We start from the raw sequence: 26052 nt of genomic DNA, 5'->3' as shown, positions 1-26052 counted from the left end.
AAAAACTGAGTATGAAACACTTCTTTAAGCTTAAAGCTGAACCCCATATTCATGATTCCTTCCATACTATTAGGGATTTTTAAAATTTGTGATACTTCAAATACAAATTTTTTGTGCCAGATAAAATGAAATACATTCTAATATTTCTCAGAGGAGAAAGACAGGACCATACCGTCAGAGCTGGTATGATAAAACAGGAACTATTTCCAAGACATTAATTTAGTCTTTGCTGTTTTGAGTTTGGTTGGAATCCACTAACAAGAAAACAAAATAATTCTGGTGATGGTGTTAAGCTGAAACATGAGCATCAAATCTTGAATCTTCATTTGTTATGAATGATTTGTAGTTTTTCACCACTCCAAAACACCATTTCTGAAGCTACTAGAAATTCCAACTACTATATATGACAAGACAATGTATCCAAGTGGAAGAAATAAAATAAAGGCCTAAAGAAAAGAGTTGACACATCTATTCCTTAATGAAAATTGCGTTACCACTGTAACATCAAAGTATTGAAAAACAAGCATATATCTTGGTTAAAAGGTTCAACCTAAAAATGTTTTGCTTCTACTAAAAGGTAGAAATCTAGGACGTCATAATGTTAAGCGATTCATATTGTTCCCAAATTGTGAGACTACAGCAAGCACTACTAGCTAATCTGAATACAACCTACATGAATTGGTTAATAAGATGGTAAGAATTTAAATCATTGAACCTACAAAATAGAGAATAACATAAAAGAAAAATTATACACAATGCAACAGCATTTTCAAATATAGTATTGAAAAGAACATCACAGTATTTACCCACATCAGCCTAACCAGAATTATAAGGTTAGGGCTATATATAATTTAACCTTGAGAAAAGTAAGCATATGTTGAAAATAATAGGTTTTCTTTGTTGGCAATTCAAAATAGGGCAATTGGCACCAAAAATTATATGGCAATTTTAAAATGAGAAAAAATTTGTTAAGAGTATAGGTAAAGAAGACAAATGGTGTTTAGTTGACTTTGCAGTTGAAAAATATACTGTCTTGGCCAGCCCTAGAGATAGTTCCCAAGCATGCTAAATGTGGAGCATTGGAGAAGTTATTTCATTTCTATAAGCCTCAGTTTCCATATCTGCAAGATGAAAACAATAGTATAAGTCCTAATTATTTCATATGAATGGTATGGGAGTCAAATGAGAAAATGAGTTTGAAGACTAAATAGGCAAATATAAGATTATTTTTGTCATTAACTTCTGTATCATTAGTAGTTTTTGTTAAGATAATGCAGCAGCCATTAACTCTTCATTATGACATTCTTAATAAAATAAAAAAGGAAAATAGATGTTTACTCTAGTGGATATTCCTGGTTAGGATACAGAATCCATTCTTCTCTTTCTCCATTGAAACCACACTTGAAACAGTCTTTGGGAAACTATGCATCCACCATTATCAGTCATGTTTTATGCTGAGCTGGATTGTCTTATTTCTCAACACCCTGACCAGAATAATTGGCACAGAGATGAGTACATATCATAGATGAGCACAAAATTAATCAGAATCAAAGAGATATTTTCTGAGACTTCCAGGAAGAAAAGCAAAAAAGCTTTTTAGGAATTACAGGGCCCTCTCATTTCCTCTTTGACTTAATAGCTAAACTACCATTAAAAATAATTTAGAAAACAGTTGAAGAAATAGTCTTAGATATCAAGACTTACGAGGTATAACTAAAACTGGAATACAAGACAAATTAATGTGGCATTTCCTATTTGAACATGTCCCCTCCATTACTCAGGTATTCCTAATGTGACAGTATTAAGAGGTGAGGCCCTTAAGAGGTGATGAGGCTATGAGGGCTCTTCCTTCATGAATGGGATAAGAGGCCCTTATAAAAAAAAAACTTGACAAAGACGGTTTGTCATATTTGCCTTTTTGCCTTCTGCCATGTGAGGACACAGCATTTCTCCCCTCCAGAGGATGCAGCATCAAGATGCCATCTTGGAAACAGAGAGCAGCCTCACCAGACAATGAATCTACCAGCACCTTGATCTTGGACTCCCCAGCTCTGGAGCTGTGAGAAAATATATTTTTGTTCTTTATAAATTACCCAGTCTGTGATATTTTATAATTGCAGCACAAGTGAGCTAAGACAGTAAATAAAACAGAACTTTAAAAATGAAGTAGAGAATAAGAAAACAAATTTAAGAAAATAAAATAATCAGAAAGAAGAAAATTTACAAATTAACAACTATAAAACTTGGTTATTTGAAATCAACAATGTGGAACATAAAATTCTTGCAAAGTTTACTAAGAAAACAGAGAAGTAACCAAAAATTAAATACAAAGAAGAGATAAAAATACAGAAGAGATTCAAATATTGATCATGAAATGACAGAAAAAAAAAATAAGAAAATTTTAATAACCACTCCAGAAAACAAAACAAAACAAAAATCAGTAGAATAAATTTGTTCAGAAATCTTTTAAAGATAGAAAGCAGAGAGGAATGAATTGATGGAAGTAAACAGGACTCTGTAATTATACATGAGAAGACATTTGTATAAGTTGGAAGTAGGGTTAGCAGACTCTGAATGCAGAAGCAATGTATATGAGAAACAGGGTCTGAAAATGAGTTACCTGATCATTGTACTCAGAGCATCCACAAGGGTGACTTTTTCTATCCACCCACTCATTCCTAACTTGAGAGAATACAGAAGCAGCAGACTTTTGCTTCTGAGTTTGGAGTAAGAAATATGAGTGTTTCAGTGTAAAGACAGGAAAGTCCCATTAGAATCTAGTTATATCCTGAAAGAAGCAATTCCACTCATCCAAAAGATGGGCTGCCCAGCTGAACAACCTATCTCTCCTCTACAATAACTGAGAATAACTGCAGTAAAAAAACGACGGCATACATAGAAAAATAAAAAGCAAACGCAAAAAATAAATAAATAAATAAGCCCAGAATCAATGAGCACCCTGATAAAGGCACCAAACTCAAAAAATAAGAGAGCTAACACTTGTGAATACACAGTTTATAGAACAAATAAACAAAAAACATTCACAAAGGATAATTAATATTCTCAAGGGATAAGAGAGCATATCACATCTACGAAATAAAAGAAAGCTATTATGTAAAAGAACTAGTTCAAGATCTTAAAAATGTAAAAGATATGATCTTTGAAACAAACTCAAGAGACTGGCTGAATACCAGAAAAAATACTGATTCAGAGCAAATTAGCAACCTCAAAGACTAAACTAAGGAGTTCTCCCAGAACACAATGTAAACAGAAATGTGATGAAAAATATGAAATAAAAGTTTAGAGTATAAAGGAAAGATCCAAAGTTTCAACATTTATATAATAAGCATTTAATAAGGAGAGAACAGAAAAAATAGGAGGAGGGGTGGAAGCTAAAAATTAATTTAACTATAATAAAAGACAATTTCACAGAGCTAAAACAAAACACATCTATAATCGTGAAAGAGCCCATTGAACAATAAACAACTCATATTTCGATATAAACAAAGTCCAAAAACATTTAGTAGCAGTACCAGAGAAAGTATGCCTTAGAGATGGAGGTGAGCCATCCCTGGAGTGAAGTCTACTCCACCCTGGCCTAAGTGAAGTTTAAAAACAGGTTTCAGTGGGAGCAAAGTGACCTGAAAGAACCTTAACTGCTTGCTGAAACAAAGCTCAACAGTCTCTGGAGGAAGACAAAATCCAAACACTCAATAAGATAGCATCACAATGCCTATCATTCCATTAAACATTACCAGACATGCCAAAGGACAGAAAATGTGCAGATAATCAGGAGAGAATCTATGAATAGAAACCAATGCAGAAGTAACAGAGATGATGGAGCTAGTAGACAAAAACATTAAAGCAAATATTATGACTACATACAAATATTTATAGAAAAACGTGAGCATAATAAAGAGAGAAATGGAAGAAATTTAGATGAACCTAGTGGAATGTCTAGGGATAAAAAATACAATATTTGAAGTAAAAATTTCACTGAATGGGATGAATGTCAGATTCTATATTGTACAAAAAAGGTCAGTAAACCTATAGACCTAAGAATAGAATTTGTCTAAAATAAAACACAAAGAGTTGTGAGGCTGAAAAAAAATATCAGAGCCTCACTGATCTCTGAGGTGGTATCAAGCAGTCTAATATCTACTTAACCGGAGTCTCAAAAGGGGATGAGAGCAATAAGGACTAAAATATTTCCAAATGTGACTAAAACTCTAAACCCATTATTTCAGAAGCTCAACAAATCTCAAGCAGAATAAATACACAAATGTAATGCACACATACACCACATACACCACAACGAAAGCATATAATAATTAAATTGCTAAAAATAAGTGAAAAAGAAACATCTTAAATGCAGCCATAGGGAGAAAAGGACATTATGCACTGAGGAACAAAGAAAATCAACATACAAATCCTCATCAGCAATTATGCAACCAGAAGACAATGGAATTATATTTTTAACAGAATAAGGGGAAAAATGATTTCTATAGTTCTCTATGCAGTAAAATAGCCTTTAAAATGAAGGTGAAATAAGAACCTTTTCAGAGAAGCTTCAGAAAATTCATCAATAGTAGCCCTACATTATAAAAAGTAAAAGGAAATCTCTGTGCAAAAGTCAATAATAACAAATGACAGAAGGATCAATTCACCATGAAAACATCTCGATCCTAAATGAACATACACCCAGTAACAGAACTTCAATCTATCGGAAGCAAAATTTGGCAGAACTAAAAGGAAAGATTTATGAGCCAACAGATAAAACTGGGGATTTCATCATTGCTATCTTAGTAATAGATAGGAAAAGTAGAGAGAAAATCAGTAAGGTTATAAAAGACTTGAACAATACTAAAAATTTCATCTAATTGACATTTATAGAAGACTTTTTCCAACCACAGAAGAACACATGTTTGTTTTTTAAGGATACATTAATTAAGATATATGCTGAGCCATAATAAAATTTCAATAAATTTTAAAAGATTGAGATAATAACAGAATATGTTCTCTGAATACAATGGCATTGATGAAAATCAATGACAGAAAAAAAAAACCTGGAAAATCTGTACATTAAAAAATACACATACTTTTAAATAACATGGGAGTCAAAGAAAAAATCAAAATGGAAATTAGACTTTTTTAAATTGAATGAAAATGAAAACAATTTGTCAAAACTCATGGAATGCAGCTAAAACAGTATATACAGTGAAATCTATAAATTTAAATGCTTACATTAGGAAAGAAAATCTAAAAAAACAATCATTTAACTTCCACATTAGTAAGCTAGGGAAGAAGACCAATTAAGTGCACAGTAAATGGAAGGAATAAAATGACAAATATGAGGACAAAACCAACAAAATAGAAAAACAACAAAAAAATAAAGAAAATAAAGTCTAAAGTTATGTCTTTGAAAACACTAAATTTGATAAAAACCCTAGCTAAACTAATCATTATCAACAATAACAAAGATTGAAGTCACAAATCTATATCAGGAATGATAACAAGGGCACCACAACAGACCATACAGGCATAAAAAGGAGAGTAAAGGAATATTATCAATAACTTTAGAACAATAAACTGGACAACTTAGATGAAGTGAACAAATTCCTTGCAAATTTCATATTACCAAACTGCTTTAAGAAGAAACAGAAAATCACAATGAGATACCAACTACACACCCACTAGACTAGCTGAAATTAAACGGATTGACAATACCAAATGTTAGAGGAATCTGGAGTAACTGGAACTCTTATATACTTTTGACATGAAAAGTGTATGGTTTCTAAAGAAAACAATTTGATGGTTTCTTACAAAGTTATATGGGCACTTACTATTTCACCCAGCAACTCAGTTCTGAAAGTATTTACTCAATAGAAATAAAAACATAGGTCCACACCAAGACTCACACATGAAATGTTCATAGCACCTTAGTTCATAATGGCCCCAACTGGAAACAGCATAAATGTCCATCATCAGGTGAATGGATAAACAAATTGTGATGTATCCAGACAAAATAATTCTACCCATAAATTCAAGGAATAAACTATGATACCTTAAAAGCATGGATAAAACAAAAGCATGGATAAAACCAAAAAAAAAAAAAAAAGGCTGAATGAAAAATCCTGACACAAAACAGTACATACTGTGTGATTCCTTTTAAACAAAATTATATCAAAGGCAAACATAATCTATAGTGACAGAAAGCAGATTAGTGGTTGCCTGGGTCTGTAGTGGAGGAATTGGCTGGGAAGGACCACAAGGAAATTTTTGGAGATGATGTAAATATTCTCTGTCCCAATTATGGTGGTGGTTTCACGCACATATAAATTTGTCAAAATTCATCTAAATGGACACTCAAAATGAATTCATTTTGAATCAGTACAGCCACTATGCAAAACAGTATGGAGGTAAAAAAAAAAAAAAAAAGTCCTCAAAAAATAAAAAATAAAACCATCATATGATCCAGCAATTCCACCTCTGGTTATATACCCAGATGAAATGAAATCAGTATGTTGAAGAAATATCTGCACTCCCATGTTCATTGCAGCACTATTCACAACAGCCAAGATATGGAAGCAACCTCAGTGGCCATCATCAGATAAATGGAAAAGAAAATGTGATTTATATATACAATGGATGGCACCATTCAGCCATTTTTTTAAAAAGGAAATTCTGTCATCTGTGACAGCATGGATTAACTTGTAAGACATTATGTTAAGTGAAATAAGCCAGGCACAGGTAGACAAATACCACATGATCTGGCTTATATGTGGGATCTAAAAAAGTCAAACTCATGGAAGCAGAGAACAGAATGGTGGTTACCAGGGGTGAGGGAGAATGTTGGGTAGATGTTGGTCAAAGAATACAAAATTTCAGTTAGATAGGAGAAATAAGCTCAAGAGATCTATTGTACATTATGGTAACTATAGTTAATTACAATGCATTGTACTTCTGAAGATCTCTGAGAGATTTTTAAGTGCTCTCAATATAAAAAATAAGTATGTGAGGTAACATTCATGTTAATTAGTTAGCTCAACTGAAATGTTCCACCAAGTGTACATATTTCAAAACGTCATGTTGTACATGATAAACATATGCAATTTTAATTTGTCCATTAAAAAATGAACACTTTTTAGAAAAATTGATACATTCTATCCCATATAAATTATACCTCAGTAAGGTTAATTTTTATATACTTTTTAAAAAAAAATTCCCTCTTCAGACTACATTTCCCATTTCAATCACTGCTCCATTTCTTTTGCCAAACTCTTTTAAAGAATTGTTCATAATATTTTTCTCTAATTCCCCTAATCCTATTCTCTCTTAAACATGCTACAGCCAGGCTTTCCCTCATACCACTCTAATAAAACTACTCTGGTCAAAGTCACTAATGGCTTCCCCTTTGCTAAATCCCTTTGTGGAACCAATTATCAAGTCAACTGCAAGTCAAGGAGAGAGGTCTCTGAAGACACTAAACCTGCAGACACCTTGATCTTTGACTTCCTGTCTCCAGAGCTGTGAGAAAATAAATTTTTACTGTTTTAGCCTACAGTTTGTAGTATTTTATTATGGCAGCTCTAGCAAATTAATACAACTAGCAATAACCAGTTAGAATATAAAATGGGGGACATATTCCATTTATTATAGCCACACAACAATAAAATACCTAGGAGTAACCCTAACCAGGCAAAAACAATGTTTTATTTAATTATTCTTAGCATCTATCATCTCCATGAGACTCTAGGCTAGATAGCGCAGGGACCAGGTTTTTTTCATCCACCACTGTATCCCCAAGTGCCCGGCATAAACAGTAGTGGGATTATCTGCTCATGGCTGCTAGAGAGGTCTTGGTTTGACATAGTTTTAGGTGTTAAGAGATTAGATTGGGGCCTTAATTTTGGGGCCATTTCTATACCTCCAGGTCAAGCAGGCTTGCTTTCCCTCATAGAGGCTTACCTAAAGCAAAAGTGATCACTTCAATGACATATTCCTTTAACAAGTGGAGATCTAAGCCAAAGGTACTTGTTACAATGGAAATACTATGCCTGATCACAGTGAGCTCCAGCCTCTGAGGGCCTCGGCAATCTGTCAGAGGACCCTGCAAGTCTCCTCTCCACACCGTTGCTGCCAGTTCAAAAGGGAGGTTCAGGAGAGCACTGTGGTCGGTCCTGCAACTTCTCCCACTGGCACACAACCTCCAGCTGTCATCCACCTTCCTAAGACAGTCCAAGATCATACTTACCTCGAGGACTCAGCTGCTACATATTCCAGGAGCCCTCTCCTTCCAGAGCTTCACATGGCTGATTTTTTTCTCCTCATTCTTTAAGCCTCAGTATAATGTCACCTCCTTGGAGGCTCATCCAGACTCAAGCCCCACCCCTACACCCCATATCCTTCTATCATCCTATTGTATTTTTCTTGGCTTAACATTTCTCTTTGCTTTCTCCATTGTGGTCTGCATTTCCCCCTCTAGACTGCAAGCTCCAAGGGACTTTCAATCTTGTCTTCAGTCTTCAGAGTTAACTCCCCCTCCCATGACAGTGCCTAGAACTATCCCTGGTGCAGGGTAGACACATAAATACTTGATGAACACATAAGTCATCAGCCCAATAAAGTCAAGCCTAATTCTCAGGGTGAGATTACATGCAGAGCTGTAGTTCCTGACCCTAACCTTAACTACTGAGAGGGATTGCTTCTTTTCCCTCCTGGTTTTCACAAGGAAGGAAATTTTTTTCACTAAATGCCTTCTTTACTCGTTCCACTAAGGGAAATATATTAATTTGGGTGTAAAGTGATAGCCATTCTCCCACATTTCTGGGTTGAGATAATCTATCAAAGTTCCCAGGGAAAAAAAGACATTTCCTTTCTCCCTCTTTCTGTAGCTGAACTATAGGGGGCTGAGGCTGAGGCTGAGGGGCTCATTTTGGCTCTCATACTGGTCTATACCCTCAATTTAGCCTTTATCAGTAATAAAGTTGTCCATCTGCTTACTTATATTTCATCAGTTGGCTTATAAATCAGGCAGGGAATAAGGGTGGATTTATTAGGCCCCCTCAAAGATCCCAGTAATGATTATTTACTAGTGTTTTTGTCTCAGTCCATTATATTGTTTCAGCAGAGTAAGAAGGCTGAGACTCATCAAATGGGCACCTGACCATTTAACCCTTAGTTGAACCAAGAAAGAAGGCATAGTAAAGTCAACTATTGGGAAAGTTTGGTATTCGCTGTTGCCATTGCAATCTTGGCATCAATACAGTGGTGAAGGGCATTGAGATTAAAACGTCATCTATAAACATATACTGGAAGGATGCTTTCATTGAATTGAGGAGAGTCATTGATCTGCCTACAAAGGCCAAATCTCAGAAGGTTTATGTCAGATGCCAAGCTTTCGCTGTGTGTGTGTGTGTGCTTTCTCTGTGTGTGTGTGTGTAGATGCACACACACACACTTGCACATGCACAAAAGTGAAATAGCCTTGCAGACTTTCACAGCAGACACTAGTTAAATATTCGTTGACTGATTAATCTTGAAATGTGCATGACCTATAAAAGAAAACTTTAATAACATATATGGTAAGAAAGAGGAAAGATCATGTCTTTGTATGGGCGACTGAATACTTTTAAATTATTTCTTTGTTCAATAGAGATTTATTTAGAAATAAAATAATCTGAAGTTCATTTGAACATATAAACAAGCAGAAACAGGTAAGAAAATTTTGAAAAGGAAAAGTAATCCAAAAGACTTACATGACCAAGTATTAAAATATATGACAGCACTATTTAATTAATCGGTGTGATATTGGCAAGAATCATAAGGCTAAAAACAGATTATATTATATATAAAAGAATTTGATGTTTGATAAAGAACCACAAGTTAATAGAGAAATAATGAATTATTCAACTACTCTAGGTAATTTTTAAAAATTAGAACTTTATACATCTCTAAATGGATTACAAAGTTAAATGTAAAAATGATCCTATAAAGTTGGCATACAAGTGTCTCTACTGGGATGGAGAAAACTTGCTAGGCAAAAAGTAACTCTATAAATCTAAAAGTAAAGTTGATTACATAAAGAATTAAAATGTCTATATGTCAAAAATATCATTAACAAATAACTAAGTGGGCCGGGCGCGGAGGCTCAAGCCTGTAATCCCAGCACTTTGGGAGGACGAGACGGGCGGATCACGAGGTCAGGAGATCGAGACCATCCTGGCTAACACGGTGAAACCCCGTCTCTATTAAGAAATACAAAAAAAAAACTAGCCGGGCGAGGTGGCGGGCGCCTGTAGTCCCAGCTACTCGGGAGGCTGAGGCCGGAGAATGGCGTGAACCCGGGAGGCGGAGCTTGCAGTGAGCTGAGATCCGGCCACTGCACTCCAGCCTGGGTGACAGAGCGAGACTCCGTCTCAAAAAAAAAAAAAAAAAAAAAAAAAAAACAAATAACTAAGTGGCAGAGAACCCTGCCTCTGGAAGACAATGTATTAGAATTCTTAACAGACAAATAATCCTCACAAGTCAACTACAAATACTTCAAAACCTACATACATACACACACACACACACACACGCACACACACATATACACATGTATGCACACACTTTTAACACAGGCCATTTTGAAAAGGAGGGGACTGAGGCCAAGAAAAGCTATGTAACTTCCATGAGGCCACACAGTCAGCAGGCGGCAGAATGCAGATTGTTTCCAGAATCCAGGCATGAAAGCACCATACCTTGATATATTCATAGACAAAAGATGGGAAGGGGAGGGCAACAGCAGACACCAGCGGTGTTTTCTTCTGACTTGCAAACCAATATATAGTTTGTATTCCTTCTTTGGAACATGAGGGTTGTCTCTCCACCCACAATAGATCCCATGCTGGTGGCTCTGCTCTTTCAGACAAGAGCATTCTCTGGTGAGTCCAGGACCATGTTCTAAACAAAGGATCCCATGCCCAAGTCAATACAGCTCTAGGTTGAGTGCTGGCCCAAAAAAATAGGAACCTTACAAGCCAAAAAGGCCCTTTTGGGGCCCTAAGGTATGGCTTTGTCTCCTTCTGAAGCTGTACCCTGAAACTCTGTCTTTCCTAAAGCAATCCATTCATATGAGACATTCCTCTAAGCAATAAATCTCTTAACATTATTATTTCTGCAGGAGTCAGAGGGCCCAGACTGTCAGAATTTTCTTGGGAGATAAAATTGTTCTGGAACTGATACATTGGTACATTTCTCTTCAGTTTGTGCCCTATCCCCCCAACCACTCTGTAGATCTGCAAAGTCCTCTCCTGCAGCAGAAAGGGCTACGTCTTGGCATATGAAGCAAAGCAGATATCTACCTTTCATCCTTTCTCCACCATTCCACCATGACAAAGAAAACCCAAATTTAGTTTCACTTTCTACACACTTTCAGATAAGTCACCTGAAATTAGTATCCCAGCCCTCTCATACTTTTTTTTCCCTATACTTGGGCTTCTCCTACTACATACCAATTACCGAAATTCTTCTCATAATTGGCTACAAATGTCACTGTTTTCTGCTTCTGACCTTGTTCCCTGTTGAGTCTGCAACATCTCAGACCACAAAAAGCAAATAGCAGGAGTATTTTGGGGAGACATGGCCAGCTAACTTCACAATTACTTAGTCTGCTCCAGGCTCTCCCAAAATCAAGGTCTGCTTGAATTTTGCCAGTGCTTTTGTTCCATGGCCTAACCTTGACCTCTTTTTCAGTATCTTTCTGCACGTAGGTTGCACATAGCATCATCTCCTACCCAGAAGCGTCCTCTAGCTATGAGCATGTCTCTCCAATCCTGTTTTCACAAAAGAGGCTTCCATGCTTACCTAATTCCCTGGAGGGCAAGCCATCATCCATCACTGTGCTACAGGGTGGTCTCTAGAGCTATCACATCCTCCACTTCACTGCTTCTCTGATTTCTGCTCCCAGACCCTGGGAAATCCCTCTCAGTCTTATGGGTGGGATGAAATTTTAAAACAGCAGTTCTCAGTTGGACCCTTGTGGGTAAAAGCCACCTCCCTTCAATCCACACTCAACACTTTCCCATTCCCCATTGCAATTTTTCTTTGTTTACTTTTTATTATGTGTGCAGATGTCACCCTCACTCTTAGAATGAAACCCCATAAGAGCAAGAATTATTTAATTCATTTTTAATATCCCCTAGGCGCTTTTTCACCAGCATCTGGTTCTAAGTTTTATTCATAGCAGGCGTTCTGCAAATATTTTATTTACTTACTTTCTTTGTTTGTTTGTTTGCTTGCTTGCTTGCTTCCTTGCTTTAAAGAGCACCTAGATTTTGAGGCCAGGGGAGTGTGCTCATGGCCATCTTAAAGTTTCTTCAATATTTTGATTACTAAAGGCAACTGACATGAGGGATATAGGGCTAGAAAGAGAGGGAGCGCAGAGCAAGTCCGGAATTCTTTCTTTTGATCTTCTGTAATAAACTTGCTCTGTAAATATGGTACTTTCCCTCCCAAGGCTGCAGCAGGTCCCCATTCTGACCACTACTTCAACATGCATCACTCTTCCTGCTCTGCCTAACCTTGTCATTGCAACAAGCTGCCGATCCTTCTTCAGGACTCATTCAAGGATTTCCTTCTCTGGAGAGACTTTCCTGCCTCCTGCTGAGGCTCCTCTGCTCTCAACCCCCATAGGACCCGATGAGAATCCCTAACATATCCTTTATCTGTTTGACTAGTTTGACTGCATGGAATAAACAACTCCAAAATACAGTGGCTTAAACAAGATAGAAATTTTCTTCTCGTGTTAGGAGAAAAAAACCAATTATGAGTAAGCAGTTCAAGGTTGGTAAAGCTACTCCACTGAACCATCAGAGACCTAGGCTCCTAAACTTCAACACTCTTGTACTTGGCTTCCATACTCAAGGTCACTTCATGTTTCAAGATGGCTGCTGGAGTGTTAGGCCAGAAGAAGGAAAAAAGGCAACTAGGAAAAAGCAGCCCCTTCTTCTCCATTAGCTTCCTTTAAAGCACTCCTGGGAAGTCCACATAGCACATTTCTATTTACATTTCCTTACACAGACAATATTTTTGCTTCTTTATGATTTTCTTAATAATATTTTCTTTTCTCTAGCTTGCTTTCTTATAAAAATACAGTATAAAATACAGTATATATGTATTATAAGGAAGAAAAAACATGTTTACTATTGATTAAGTGGAAGTGACACACTAAAGTGGATTAAGTTCTCCAACCTCATCATCTTCATTTTAAGTAGGTTGAAGAGAAAGATGTGGGATTGGTCTTGCTGCCACAGGGGTGACAGAGACAGGAGAAGTAGACACACTTGGTGTAACTTTACAGAAAGACATCATAATTTCTGCCTTTTTTGCTTTTTCATTTCTTGAGAAATGATGTTTCTGTATGGTACCAATTTTTCTTTCACCATTTGCTTTAGTTTTAGTGCCCATACCATGGAAGAGTCCATGCGTAAAAGAAGTCAAAAGCAGTCTTGAATAATCACCCTTCTGCCAGACAGTCAACTGTCAATTTGTATTCTGGCACTGCTTCTGGGTCATCTTCCTCATCACCCGGCAGTGGTTCAGAACCACTCATCTCCATCAAGTCATCCTCTGTTAATTTCTCGGGTATGGTGTCTATTGGCTATTGAATTCGATAACTGGAGTAACAAGATCTATATCTTGAAACGCTTCATCTTCCACCTTTATTGCCTTATCCACAATCTCTTTTATGATTTCCCTGGTTGGCTCCAACATAAATCCTGTGAAGTCATGCACAACATCTGGACACAGTTTTCTCCAGCAAAGATTTATTGTTTTAAGCTTGATGGCTTTCATGGCTTCTTCTATAACAACAATGGCATCTGCAACATTGTAATCCTTCCAGACTTTCAGGATGTTCTCTTGGGCTCTATTCCACAGTATTGACAGGGTACCATGTGTAATGAGGCTTAAAGGTCCTGTGACTCCTTGATATAGAGGCTGAATTAGAGACGTTGTGCTTGGAGGCAAGTAGACCACTCATCACCTTCAATGTTGAAGGCATGAGGCTCTGAGTGGCCAGGGGCATTGTCTATTATCAAAGGAACTTTGAAAGGCACTCCCTTAATGCAAGGTGCTTCCTGACTTCAGGAACAAAGCATTGTTGGAACTAATCCAGATAAAGAGTTGTCCAGGCCTTCTTCTTGTACAACTGAAAGACTGGCAGCTGGTGTTTATCTTTTCCCTTCAAGGCTTGGAGATTGGCAACTTTCTGGATATGAGCAGCCCGGTCATAAACTTGACTGCATTTGCACAAAACAGCAGAGTTAGCCTAACCCTTCTGGCCTTAAATACTGGTGCTCACTTCTTTTCCTTACTAATAAATGTCCTTTGTGGCTTTTTTCTCCCCCAGAATATGGCACTTTTGTCTGCATTAAAAGCCTATTTGGGCAGATATCCTTTCTCTTCAATGATTTTCTTTATACCATATGGGAACTGGTCTCCTGTCTCTTGGTTGGCAGAAATTGCTTCTTCTATTAGCTTGATATTTTTTAAGCCAAACTTTTCCCTAAAATTATCAAACTATCCTTTGCTGGCATTAAATTCTCCAGCTTTAGATCCTTTACCTTCCTTTTGCTTTAAGTTGTCATATGATGACATTGCTTTTTCTCTAAACATATTAGAGTCTACAGGTATGGCTTTCTTGTAGCAATCCTGCACCCACACTAAAGCTATATTTTTTCAATACAAGATTAAACGTATTTCACAAAAGTGCAAGATTTCCACACCTGCTTGTGTCACTGCAGCAACAGTTTCACAAATTTCCTTTTCTTTTTTTACTATGGTCCTTACGCTGGATTTACTTATTTTGAAATAGTGGGCAACTGCAGCTGCAGACCTCAATCTATAGTATATATCAGGCAATTCAACTTTTTCTTGTACTGTCATTACTTTTCTCTGCTTCTTGGGAGCGCTTCCAGCATCACTATGGTGTGATTCAAGGTTTACTGTATTGTACCAAACATGATGAAAAGTACAGGAGAGGATTGTAGCCCAAGATGGCCAAATAGGAACGGCTCCAGCCTCCAGCTCCCAGCACGAGTGACACAGAAGATGGGTGATTTCTGCATTTCCAACTGAGGCACCGGGTTCATCTCACTGGGGCCTGTCAGCCAGTGGGTTCAGGACAGTGAGTATAGCCCACCAAGGAAGAGCCAAAGCAGGGCGAGGCATCGCCTCACCCGGGAAGCACAAAGGGGAAGGGAATTCCCTTTCCTAGCCAAGGGAAACTGTGACACACAACACCTGGAAAATTGGGTCACTCTCACCCTAAGACTGCGCTTTACCAAGGGTCTTAGCAAACGGCACACCAGGAGATTATACCCGTGCCTGGCTCAGAGGGTCCCATGCCCATGGAGCCTCCCTGATTGCTAGCACAGCAGTCTGAGATCCAACTGCAAGGCAGCAGTGAGGCTGGGGGATAGGCACCCACCATTGCTGAGGCTTGAGTAGGAAAACAAAGCGGCTGGGAAGCTAGAACTGGGTGGAACCCATGCAGCTCAAGGAGGCCTGCCTGCCTCTGTAGATTCCACCTCTGGGGACAGGGCATAGCCAAACAAAAGGCAGAAGAAACCTCTGCAGATTTAAATGTCCCTGTCTGACAGCTTTGAAGGGAGTAGTGGTTTTCCCAGCACGGAGTTTGAGATCTGAGAACAGACAGACTGCCTGCTCAAGTGGGTCCCTGAACCCCAAGTAGCCTAAGTGGGAGACACCCCCCACTAGGGGCAGACTGACACCTCACACCTCACATGGCCGGGTACCCCTCTGAGACGAAGCTTCCAGAGGAATGATCAGGCGCAACATTTGCTGTTCAGCAATATTCATTCTTCTGCAGCCTCCGCTGCTGATACCCAGGAAAACAGGGTCTGGAGTGGACCTCAAGCAAACTCCAACAGACCTTCAGCTAAGGGTCCTGACTGTTAGAAGGAAAACTAACAAACAGAAAGGACATCCACACCAAAACCCCATCTGTACGTCACCATCATCAAAGACCAAAGGTAGATAAAACCACAAAGATGGGGGAAAAGCAGTGCAGAAAAGTTGCAAATTCTAAAAATCAGAGCATCTCTCCCCCTCCAAAGGAATGCAGCTCCTCGCCAGCAATGGAACAAAGCTGGACGGAGAATGACTTTGATGAGTTGAGAGAATAAGGCTTCAGACGATCAAACGTCTCTGAGCTAAAGGAGGAAGTTCGAACCCAACGCAAAGAAGCTAAAAACCTTGAAAAAAGATTTGACAATTGGCTAACTAGAATAACCAATGTAGAGAATTCCTTAAATGACCTGATAGAGCTGAAAACCATGACACGAGAACTACGTGACAAATGCACAAGCTTCAGTAACTGACTCGATCAACTGAAAGAAAGGGTATCAGTAATTGAAGATCAAATGAATGAAAGGAAGCGAGAAGAGAAGTTGAGAGAAAAAAGAGTAAAAAGAAATGAACAAAGCCTCCAAGAAATATGGGACTATGTGAAAAGACCAAATATATGTCTGACTGATGTACCTGAAAGTGATGGGGAGAATGGAACCAAGTTGGAAAACACTCTGCAGGATATTATCCAGGAGAACTTCCCCAACCTAGCAAGGCAGGCCAACATTCAAATTCAGGAAATACAGAGAACACCACAAAGATACTCCTCGAGAAGAGCAACTCCAAGACACATAATTGTCAGATTCACCAAAGTTGAAATGAAGGAAAAAATGTTAAGGGCAGCCAGAGAGAAAGGTCGGGTTACCCACAAAGGGAAGCCCATCAGACTGACAGCAGATCTCTCAGCAGAAACTCTACAAACCAGAAGAGAGTGGCGGCCAATGTTCAACATTCTTAAAGAAAAGAATTTTCAACCCAGAATTTCATATCCAGCCAAACTCAGTTTCATAAGTGAAGGAGAAATAAAATCCTTTACAGACAAGAAAATGCTGAGAGATTTTGCCACCAGCAGGCCTGCCCTACAAGAGATCCTGAAGGAAGCACTAAACATGGAAAGGAACAACTGGTACCAGTCACTGCAAAAACATGCCAAAATGTAAAGACCATCGATGCTAGGAAGAAACTGCATCAACTAATGAGAAAAATAACCAGCTAACGTCATAATGACAGGATCAAGTTCACACATAACAATATTAACCTTAAATGTAAATGGGCTAAATGACCTAATTAAAAGACACACACTGGCAAATTGGATAAAAAGTCAAGACCCATCGGTTTGCTGTATTCAGGAGACCCATCTCACATGCAGAGACACACAGGCTAAAAATCAAGGGATGGAGGAAGATCTACCAAGCAAATGCAAAACAAAAAAAAGGCAGGGGTTGCAATCCTAGTCTCTGATAAGGCAGACTTTAAACCAACAAAGATCAAAAGAGACAAAGAAGGCCATTACATAATGGTAAAGGGATCAATTCAACAGGAAGAGCTACCTATCCTAAATATATATGCACCCAATACAGGAGCACCCAGATTCATAAAGCAAGTCCTTAGAGACTTACAAAGAGACTTAGACTCCCATACAATAATAATGGGAGACTTCAACACCCCACTGTCAACATTAGACAAATCAACGAGACAGAAAGTTAACAAGGATATCCAGGAATTGAACTCAACTCTGCACCAAGCGGACCTAATAGACATCTACAGAACTCTCCACCCCAAATCAACAAAATATACATTCTTCTCAGCACCACATCGCACTTATTCCAAAATCGACCACATAGTTGGAAGTAAAGCACTCCTCAGCAAATGTAAAAGAACAGAAATTATAACAAACCGTCTCTCAGACCACAGTGCAATCAAACTAGAACTCAGAATTAAGAAACTCAATCAAAACGGCTCAACTACATGGAAACGGAACAACCTGCTCCTGAATGACTACTGGGTACATAACGAAATGAAGGCAGAAATAAAGATGTTCTTTGAAATCAACAAGAACAAAGATACAACATACCAGAATCTCTGGGACACATTTAAAGCAGTGCATAGAGGGAAATTTATAGCACTAAATGCCCACAAGAGAAAGCAGAAAAGATCTAAAATTGACACCCTAACATCACAATTGAAAGAACTAGAGAAGCAAGAGCAAACACATTCAAAAGCTAGCAGAAGGCAAGAAATAACTAAGATCAGAGCAGAACTGAAGGAGATAGAGACACAAAAAACCCTCCAAAAAATCAATGAATCCAGGAGCTGGTTTTTTGAAAAGATCAACAAAATTGACAGTCTGCCAGCAAGACTAATAAAGAAGAAAAGAGAGAAGAATCAAATAGACGCAATAAAAAATGATAAAGGGGATATCACCACCAACCCCACAGAAATACAAACTACCATCAGAGAATACTATAAACACCTCTATACAAACAAACTAGAAAACCTAGAAGAAATGGATAAATTCCTGGACACATACACTCTCCCAAGACTAAACCATTGTTCTATTCAGGGAAGAAGTTGAATCCCTGAATAGACCAATAACAGACTCTGAAATTGAGGCAATAATTAATAGCCTATCAACAAAAAAGTCCAGGACCAGATGGATTCACAGCCAAATTCTACCAGAGGTACAAGGAGGAGCTGCTACTACTACTTCTGAAACTATTCCAATCAATAGAAAAAGAAGGAATCCTCCCTAACTCATTTTATGAGGCCAACATAATCCTGATACCAAAGCCTGGCAAAGACACAACAAAAAAGAGAATTTTACACCAATATCCCTGATGAACATCGATGCAAAAATCCTCAGTAAAATACTGGCAAACAGAATCCAGCAGCACATCAAAAAGCTTATCCACCATGATCAAGTGGGCTTCGTCCCTGGGATGCAAGGCTGGTTCAATATACACAAATTAATAAACATAATTCAGCATATAAACAGAACCAAAGACAAAACACATGATTGTCTCAATAGATGCAGAAAAGGCCTTTGACAAAATTCAACAGCCTTCATGCTAAAAACTCCCAATAAATTTGGTATAGATGGAACATATCTCAAAATAATAGGAGCTATTTGTGACAAACCCACAGCCAATATCATACTGAATGGGCAAAAACTGGAAACATTCCCCTTGAAAACTGGCACAAGACAGGGATGCTCTCTCACCACTCCTATTCGACATAGTGTTGGAAGTTCTGGCCAGGGCAATCAGGCAAGAGAAAGAAATTAAGGGTACTCAACTAGGAAAAGAGGAAGTCAAATTGTCCCTGTTTGCAGATGACATGATTGGATATTTAGAAAACCCAATCATCTCAGCCCCAAATCTCCTTAAGCTGATAAGCAACTTCAACAAAGTCTCAGGATACAAAAATCAATGTGCAAAAATCACAAGCATTCTTATACAACAATAACAGACAAACAGAGAGTCAAATCATGAGTGAACTCCCATTCACGATTGCTTCAAAGAGAATAAAATACTTAGGAATCCAACTTACAAGGAATGTGAAGGACCTCTTCAAGGAGAACGACAAACCACTGCTCAATGAAATAAAAGAGGATACAAACAAATGGAAGAACATTCCATGCTCATGGATGGGAAGAATCAACATCATGAAAATGGTCATACTGCCCAAGGTAATTTATAGATTCAATGCCATCCCCATTAAGCTAAAAATGACTTTCTTCACGGAATTTGAAAAAACTACTTTAAAGTTCATATGGAACCAAAAAAGAGCCTGTACTGCCAAGACAATCCTAAGCCAAAAGAACAAAGCTGGAGGCATCACGCTACCTGACTTCAAACTATACTACAAGGCTACAGTCACCAAAACAGCATGGTACTGGTACCAAAACAGAGATATAGACCAATGGAACAGAACAGAGCCCTCAGAAATAATACCACACACCTAGAGCCATCTGATCTTTGACAAACCTGACAAAAACAAGAAATGGGAAAAGGATTCCCTATTTAATAAATGGTGCTGGGAAACCTGACTAGCCATAAGTAGAAAGCTGAAACTGGATCTCTTCCTTACACCTTATACAAAAACTAATTCAAGATGGATTAGAGACTTAAATGTTAGACCTAAAACCATAAAAACCCTAGAAGAAAACCTAGGCAATACCATTTAGGACATAGACATGGGCAAGGACTTCATGTCTAAAACACCAAAAGCAATGGCCACAAAAGCCAAAATTGACAAATGGGATCTAATTAAACTAAAGAGCTTCTGCACAGCAAAAGAAACTACCATCACAGTGAACAGGCAACCTACAGAAAGGGAGAAAATTTTTGCAATCTACTTATCTGATGAAGGGCTAATATCCAGAACCTACAAAGAACTCAAACAAATTTACAAGAAGAAAAAAACAACCCCTATTGCAAGAACAGAAAACCAAACACTGCATGTTCTCACTCGTAGGTGAGAATTGAACAATGAGAACACTTGGACACAGGAAGGGGAACATCACACACCAGGGCCTGTTGTGGGGTGGGAGGTGGACAGGGATAGCATTAGGAGATACACCTAATGTAAATGACGAGTTAATGGGTGCAGCACACCAACATGGCACATGTATACATATGTAACAAACCTGCATGTTGTGTGCATATAGAACAACCCTAGAACATAAAGTATAATAATAATAATAATAATAAAGTACAGGAGAACCCAAAGAGATCACTTTTTACTTTGATACACAATTCCTTAGCATCACACAGCATTTAAGCAAATATTCCCAGCAGGGGAACTCACTGCAATAGCAACTGTAGGTGGCTGCAAAATTATTATAGTAGTACAGCATGTACTACAGTTAATTTTATGCAGCTATGATTTGATACTGTATCATTACTTTTAAATATTTCTACTGTAAATGATGCCATGTATGGTCTCTTTGCGTAAGTTTTAATAAATTTTAGCTTTCTATAATAGGTTTGTGTATATTTTATGGTAGTAAATCACAAAGTAGACTAGTACCTACATATATTTTATGGATTCATGATATACCCCTTTTTCTAGGCTAGTTTGTCTGCAAATTTTTTCAAGCTGTTGCAAATCACCAAGAAATTTTCCAATATATTTATTGAAAAAATCCACGTATAAGTGGACTCACACAGTTCAAACTCATGTTGTTTAAGGGTCAATTGTACCATCTATTTTTAAGACCCTGGAAGGAAATAAGATCAGGCTTCAAACAAAAGACTCTGCATAGAGTTTATAAGGATTTGACAGAAGTAGCAGAAACCTGATTAAGCCAAGGTATTATTAGAGAATCTAAACTGACACGTAAATATGGAAGAATTGTACCTTGTCAGCATCCTATCTCTCTTGACTCTGAGAATCCAGTGTCAGTTGCTCTTTCTCTCTGATTCACTAGAATCAAACAGCTTTCACAGACCAGCGCAAGAGGCTAAATGATTTGCCTGCTACTAACATGTTTAGAGAGAAATTCAAATCTTCTGGCTTTAAGTGTATTAAATTACTCAACATTAAATTACTGACCACATTGTCAGTTCATGGCAAGTTTCAGTTGATAGGTTCTTTTTGATCAGTGACCAATGGTCATTTCCCAGTTTTGGTTTCTACCTAAACTTCACTGCTGGTCAGCCAGAAACTCAATTCACTCTTGGGTGGCTGGGTTTATTCCCATCAAATGGAAAACATTTCTGGTTAAATAGGAGTTTGCTAAGAAAATGTAAGGACAGCACAAATTGATGAACAAGTACTAATCAGCCCAATTTGGTGAATCTTCCATGAATAAAACCAAATCTAAGTTCCACAAAATATCTTGATGACTCATTTTTATGGGAGAATGTGTTGTAGTCCCAGAGCTCTCTCTGAGGACACAAACACTCTTAGACTTCTGAAATAATTTGCCCTTTGTACAAGATAGACTCAGCTAAAAGAAACTATAAAAAAGTTATTAAATTGTTTGACTAGTTATTCTACCTTGACACCATGAAAAGTCTAGTTCATAAGAGATTTTCAATATTTAAATAATTTTTAAAAGAGTTAATGGTTTTGAAAGTGTACTGTATAAAAAATAAGGGCAGCTTTTTCAACTTTTGATTACCAAATGTGAGACCCTGTGAAATGGAACCCAATATGACCCTGTTTTAAATGTCGATATTTATTGTCTATTTTATCCTGGGAACAAGGCCTAATCCAGAGACATTTTGAGCTCATCAAATATGTAAATTGTTTTTCAAACACTTTAGGGTTACCACAAAACCTAAATTGTTTTTAGCCAACCAAGCACTTTCTCTCTTTGGTTTCAAAAGCCAATTGTATTTTTTTTTTTTTCAAGAAAATTTAATTCAGATGTTTCTGATTCACTTGCACTTAAATAATTAAAATGCTATTTTGCAAGAACTGATTGGTGTGCAAGAAAGCTCTTGAGTCCCTTGTCTAAGATTCTTTAAATCTGTTTTCTGAAAAACATGAAATCTTGCTTTGCCAAAAGTAAACCAACTCCAATGGCACATTTGGGCCGAAAGTCTGATTTCAGAGCAAATCCAAAGCTATCCATTTGGAGAAGGTTGAATCAGGCCAAGGCATCTCTTTCAGAGGCTTTGCTGAAAACCTGCTTCTAGGCCCAGGTAGATTTCCAACACAACATGCTGGGAGGGAGTGGTAAATGCACAGAAGTTTTTATCACAAACACAACTGGAGCATCTCAGGCTGGTAATATTTATTTTTAAAGATAATCTTGCTTTAGTTGATTTCCAAGCATCACTAATGCTTCAAGCTGAGATTTGTTTGAACCATGAAAGTTCACATGCATATTCCCAGGAATCTACAGTTCTCTATCAGAATTTAAGTGTTTGGGGTTGAGGGCAGGTGTTACTTCTATCAATAGCTTCTGAAAATTACTATAAGGATATTCTGGATCATCTGAATGACAATCTTGGAGCCAATAACCATTGCACAAACACATTTTTGTTTGAGATCATTGTCTGACTATACCAACTAGTTATAAACCACCGCCTACTAATGAGTAAGGCATTGATTGCCTCCTCTCCTTCCAATCCAACACTATCATTGTGAAGACTGAATGGAATAACACAGGGAATGAGAATCTAGCACATTGGAAGCATTCCACAAATAGTAGGTATCATTATTTTGCAGGCTTTCCTCCAACACATGACACTCAACAGTATATAGTTTTTGCCACTTCTTAAGGTGAAACCATTAAAAATAGTCTATATCAAGTTATTGCATCTAAGTGCAATATCAGCCCAGGTCATATCAGTTTCCTGGGTTTCCCTAGCAGGTTCTAAGACTGTCTCCCCTTAACCTCTTAGCTATGAGATCCAGAAGGTATCCTGTGGCCCTTAACAAATTCTCACCTACAGCCAGACTTATAGCTGTTTTAAGGGAAATTTAAACCACGAGCCATTAGCAATGAATATTCCTGGTGTCCATGAGGAGGGGATGTCATAATACATATGCCATAATCCAGAATACTTCATGTTAACAAAAGAAACTCTTCTTAAAATTCTGAGGTTAATAATGTCAGTTTCCCTGTCTTCAAGGGAAAAAAAATCCTCCAGGTCTCTGAAAATTTTCTCTCTGGCTTCCAGATGAACACCTAACCTTGAAGGAGTCTCGGGGTTTTGTCCTTAGTTACACCAAGATCACACCATCGACAAAGGCAACTGGATATAGACAATAAAAAGCCATTAATGAGGATTCTACTGGTTGATGCAATTGAACAAATATGTATTAAGCACCTATTGTCAGTCACCGTGCTTGTCGCCATTGAAGACAGAAAACGAGACCCAATGTGGCACCTATCCTCAAGTTAACGCGACTTGAGAAAAGCAGATTAGATAGAAATACAAATAACTAACAATGTAAGCCAGAATGTGAAAAATTTCATTAGATACACATAAAAAGGTCTAAGGTAGCATAAAGGGAAATAAAAGCATGTGACAGACATGCCATCTGAAATGCCTCTAGAAAGAGTGGTAATATTTAACAGTGAAGGACAATACCATAAGTGATTAATTGGTTTTCTACTCTCAACGGTTTCCCCATTAAGGGGTTCAGGCAGTATCTTTGTATACCCAGCTGTTAGTGCCTAGAAAATAATAAATGCTGATTAATGTTGAATTCAGTAATGAGATCATCAATAAAGTTTTTAAACTTAATTTATACTTGGAAGGTACAAATAAAGGCTGAATAACTGAATAAGCAAATGGGTTGAGTACTCCAAATAAATTAACTTTTTGGGAAGATCACATCACCTGCCTCATTTACCAGGGAAGAAAACTGAAGTGCAGAGAACTGACTGATGGGCCTGGCCCTGCTCACAGTGCTGGAGAGTAGCACAGCCAAGACTAGAACCTCAGACTTTTGATTCTCAGTGGCCTTTCCACTAATTCCAGAAGCGAATCACTTTTTATTCTCAGAATTCAACTGAATTCTGCTAAATAATCTCTAACTCAAATTTGTATGATTTTATGGCAAAATGGAGCTTAACTATGTCAATTCTTTTATCTCATAGCTGAAGCCAGATTGATTTCTCCACATTACCATGGCGATAGCTGACTACTCTCTACAGGAACCCAACTCCAAACAAAAGGACTTCATGACTGGCTCTGGGTCCTGCTGATCAGGCCTGGCTGGGAGAAGCTGGCATGGAGTCTGGGGCACTCCCCCAACAACAGGGCCACAGTGTCAAGGGTGCATGCCCCCCACAGAGCCACAGTGTTGAGGGTGCAGAGATGAGCGGAGAGGGAGCAGAGGGAAGCTCAGGGTCACTGAAAGGATTGTTTTATTTTATTGCATTTTGTTTCTTTTTTTTACAACTGGTATCCACATTTCAAAACAAAAGAATAAGACTTCTGCTAGATTTCCTCAAAGGCAACTACTGAGAGATTTGCCAAAGCCATTGCTCCGGGGGTTGGTTTACATAAACAAGGGCATTGGAAAGCCATGTAATCTGAACTTTTCTCTCTGGCCTATGCCAGCATTTTAGCTGCCAATAAGTAGACATGCTTTTTGTTTCCAAAAATAAAAAGTTATTATACTCTTGCTACCCTTGGCCACTCCACGGACGATCACTAAGAGAAGAGGGATGCACTTTGTGGTGTTGTGTTTGGAAAGCTCCTGTTTAGAAAACTCTTGAGGGCATGCTGTCATGAAGGGGCTGGCTGCTGTGGACAGGCGGTGACCATCTAATGGAGCCCCTGGAAGTACCTCTCCTGCCAGGGACACATGGCTTCCATTAGTCAAGAGCATGCTGGCTTTCTGACCTGGAGTTCTCTCCCATTGTCATACATATCTGGTGCTTCTCTAGCCTGGACATGAAGGTAAAGAAGGGAAAACGTGGAAAATGGTACATCTTCTGTAACTCTGAAAGAGAAAAATATCCTACGTTACTGTCAGGGAGGACTCAGAAATGTCAGCTTTCTCTTGAAATAATAGAAAATAGGGGAAGTTTTGAAATCGCCATTTCAAACCGTTTTTCTCTGCTCCCCACAGGAGTCCTCTCCTCACACTCTGTCTCCTACTCAGGGTGACCAACTTGTCCCAGTTTGCCTGGGACTTTCCTGGTTTTGGTCCTGGAAGTCCCTTAATGGCCCATATACAAGGAATGCCATCTTACAATTAATAAACATAGAAAAACAGGAAATAAGAAAGAGGAACATCAGGCCAGCCTCCACTCCTGCAGGCACCATTCAGAATTCTCCAAGGAGGGAAGAATATTGTCTTCTAGGCTGGAAGTTAGAAAATGAGCACAAATATCAAGAGTTCTTATAATAGTCTATTGTGAAAGATTTTGAGACCCTTGCACTTAATATGACTTGTGTAAGAAATTTCATCATTACTTTTACATTTCCAAAGTTAATTTTCTTCTAAATGAGTGGTACCAGTGAAATGCTCATTCTACATTCCCCCAATCTCTGCTTCTCTTGTCACACCGCCTTCTCCCCGTATGACCTTCCTGCATTCCTCTTACAAGTACCTTTGTGATAACATTGGGCCCCCTGGATAATCTAGGATAATGGCCCTATTTTAAGATCCTTAACTTAATAACATCTGCAAAATTCCTTTTACCTTGTAAGGTAACATATTCAT

This window comes from Theropithecus gelada, chromosome 17 (genome assembly GCF_003255815.1).
Source record: "Theropithecus gelada isolate Dixy chromosome 17, Tgel_1.0, whole genome shotgun sequence".
NCBI lineage: Eukaryota > Metazoa > Chordata > Mammalia > Primates > Cercopithecidae > Theropithecus > Theropithecus gelada.
Note: the sequence above shows the minus strand (reverse complement) of the source record.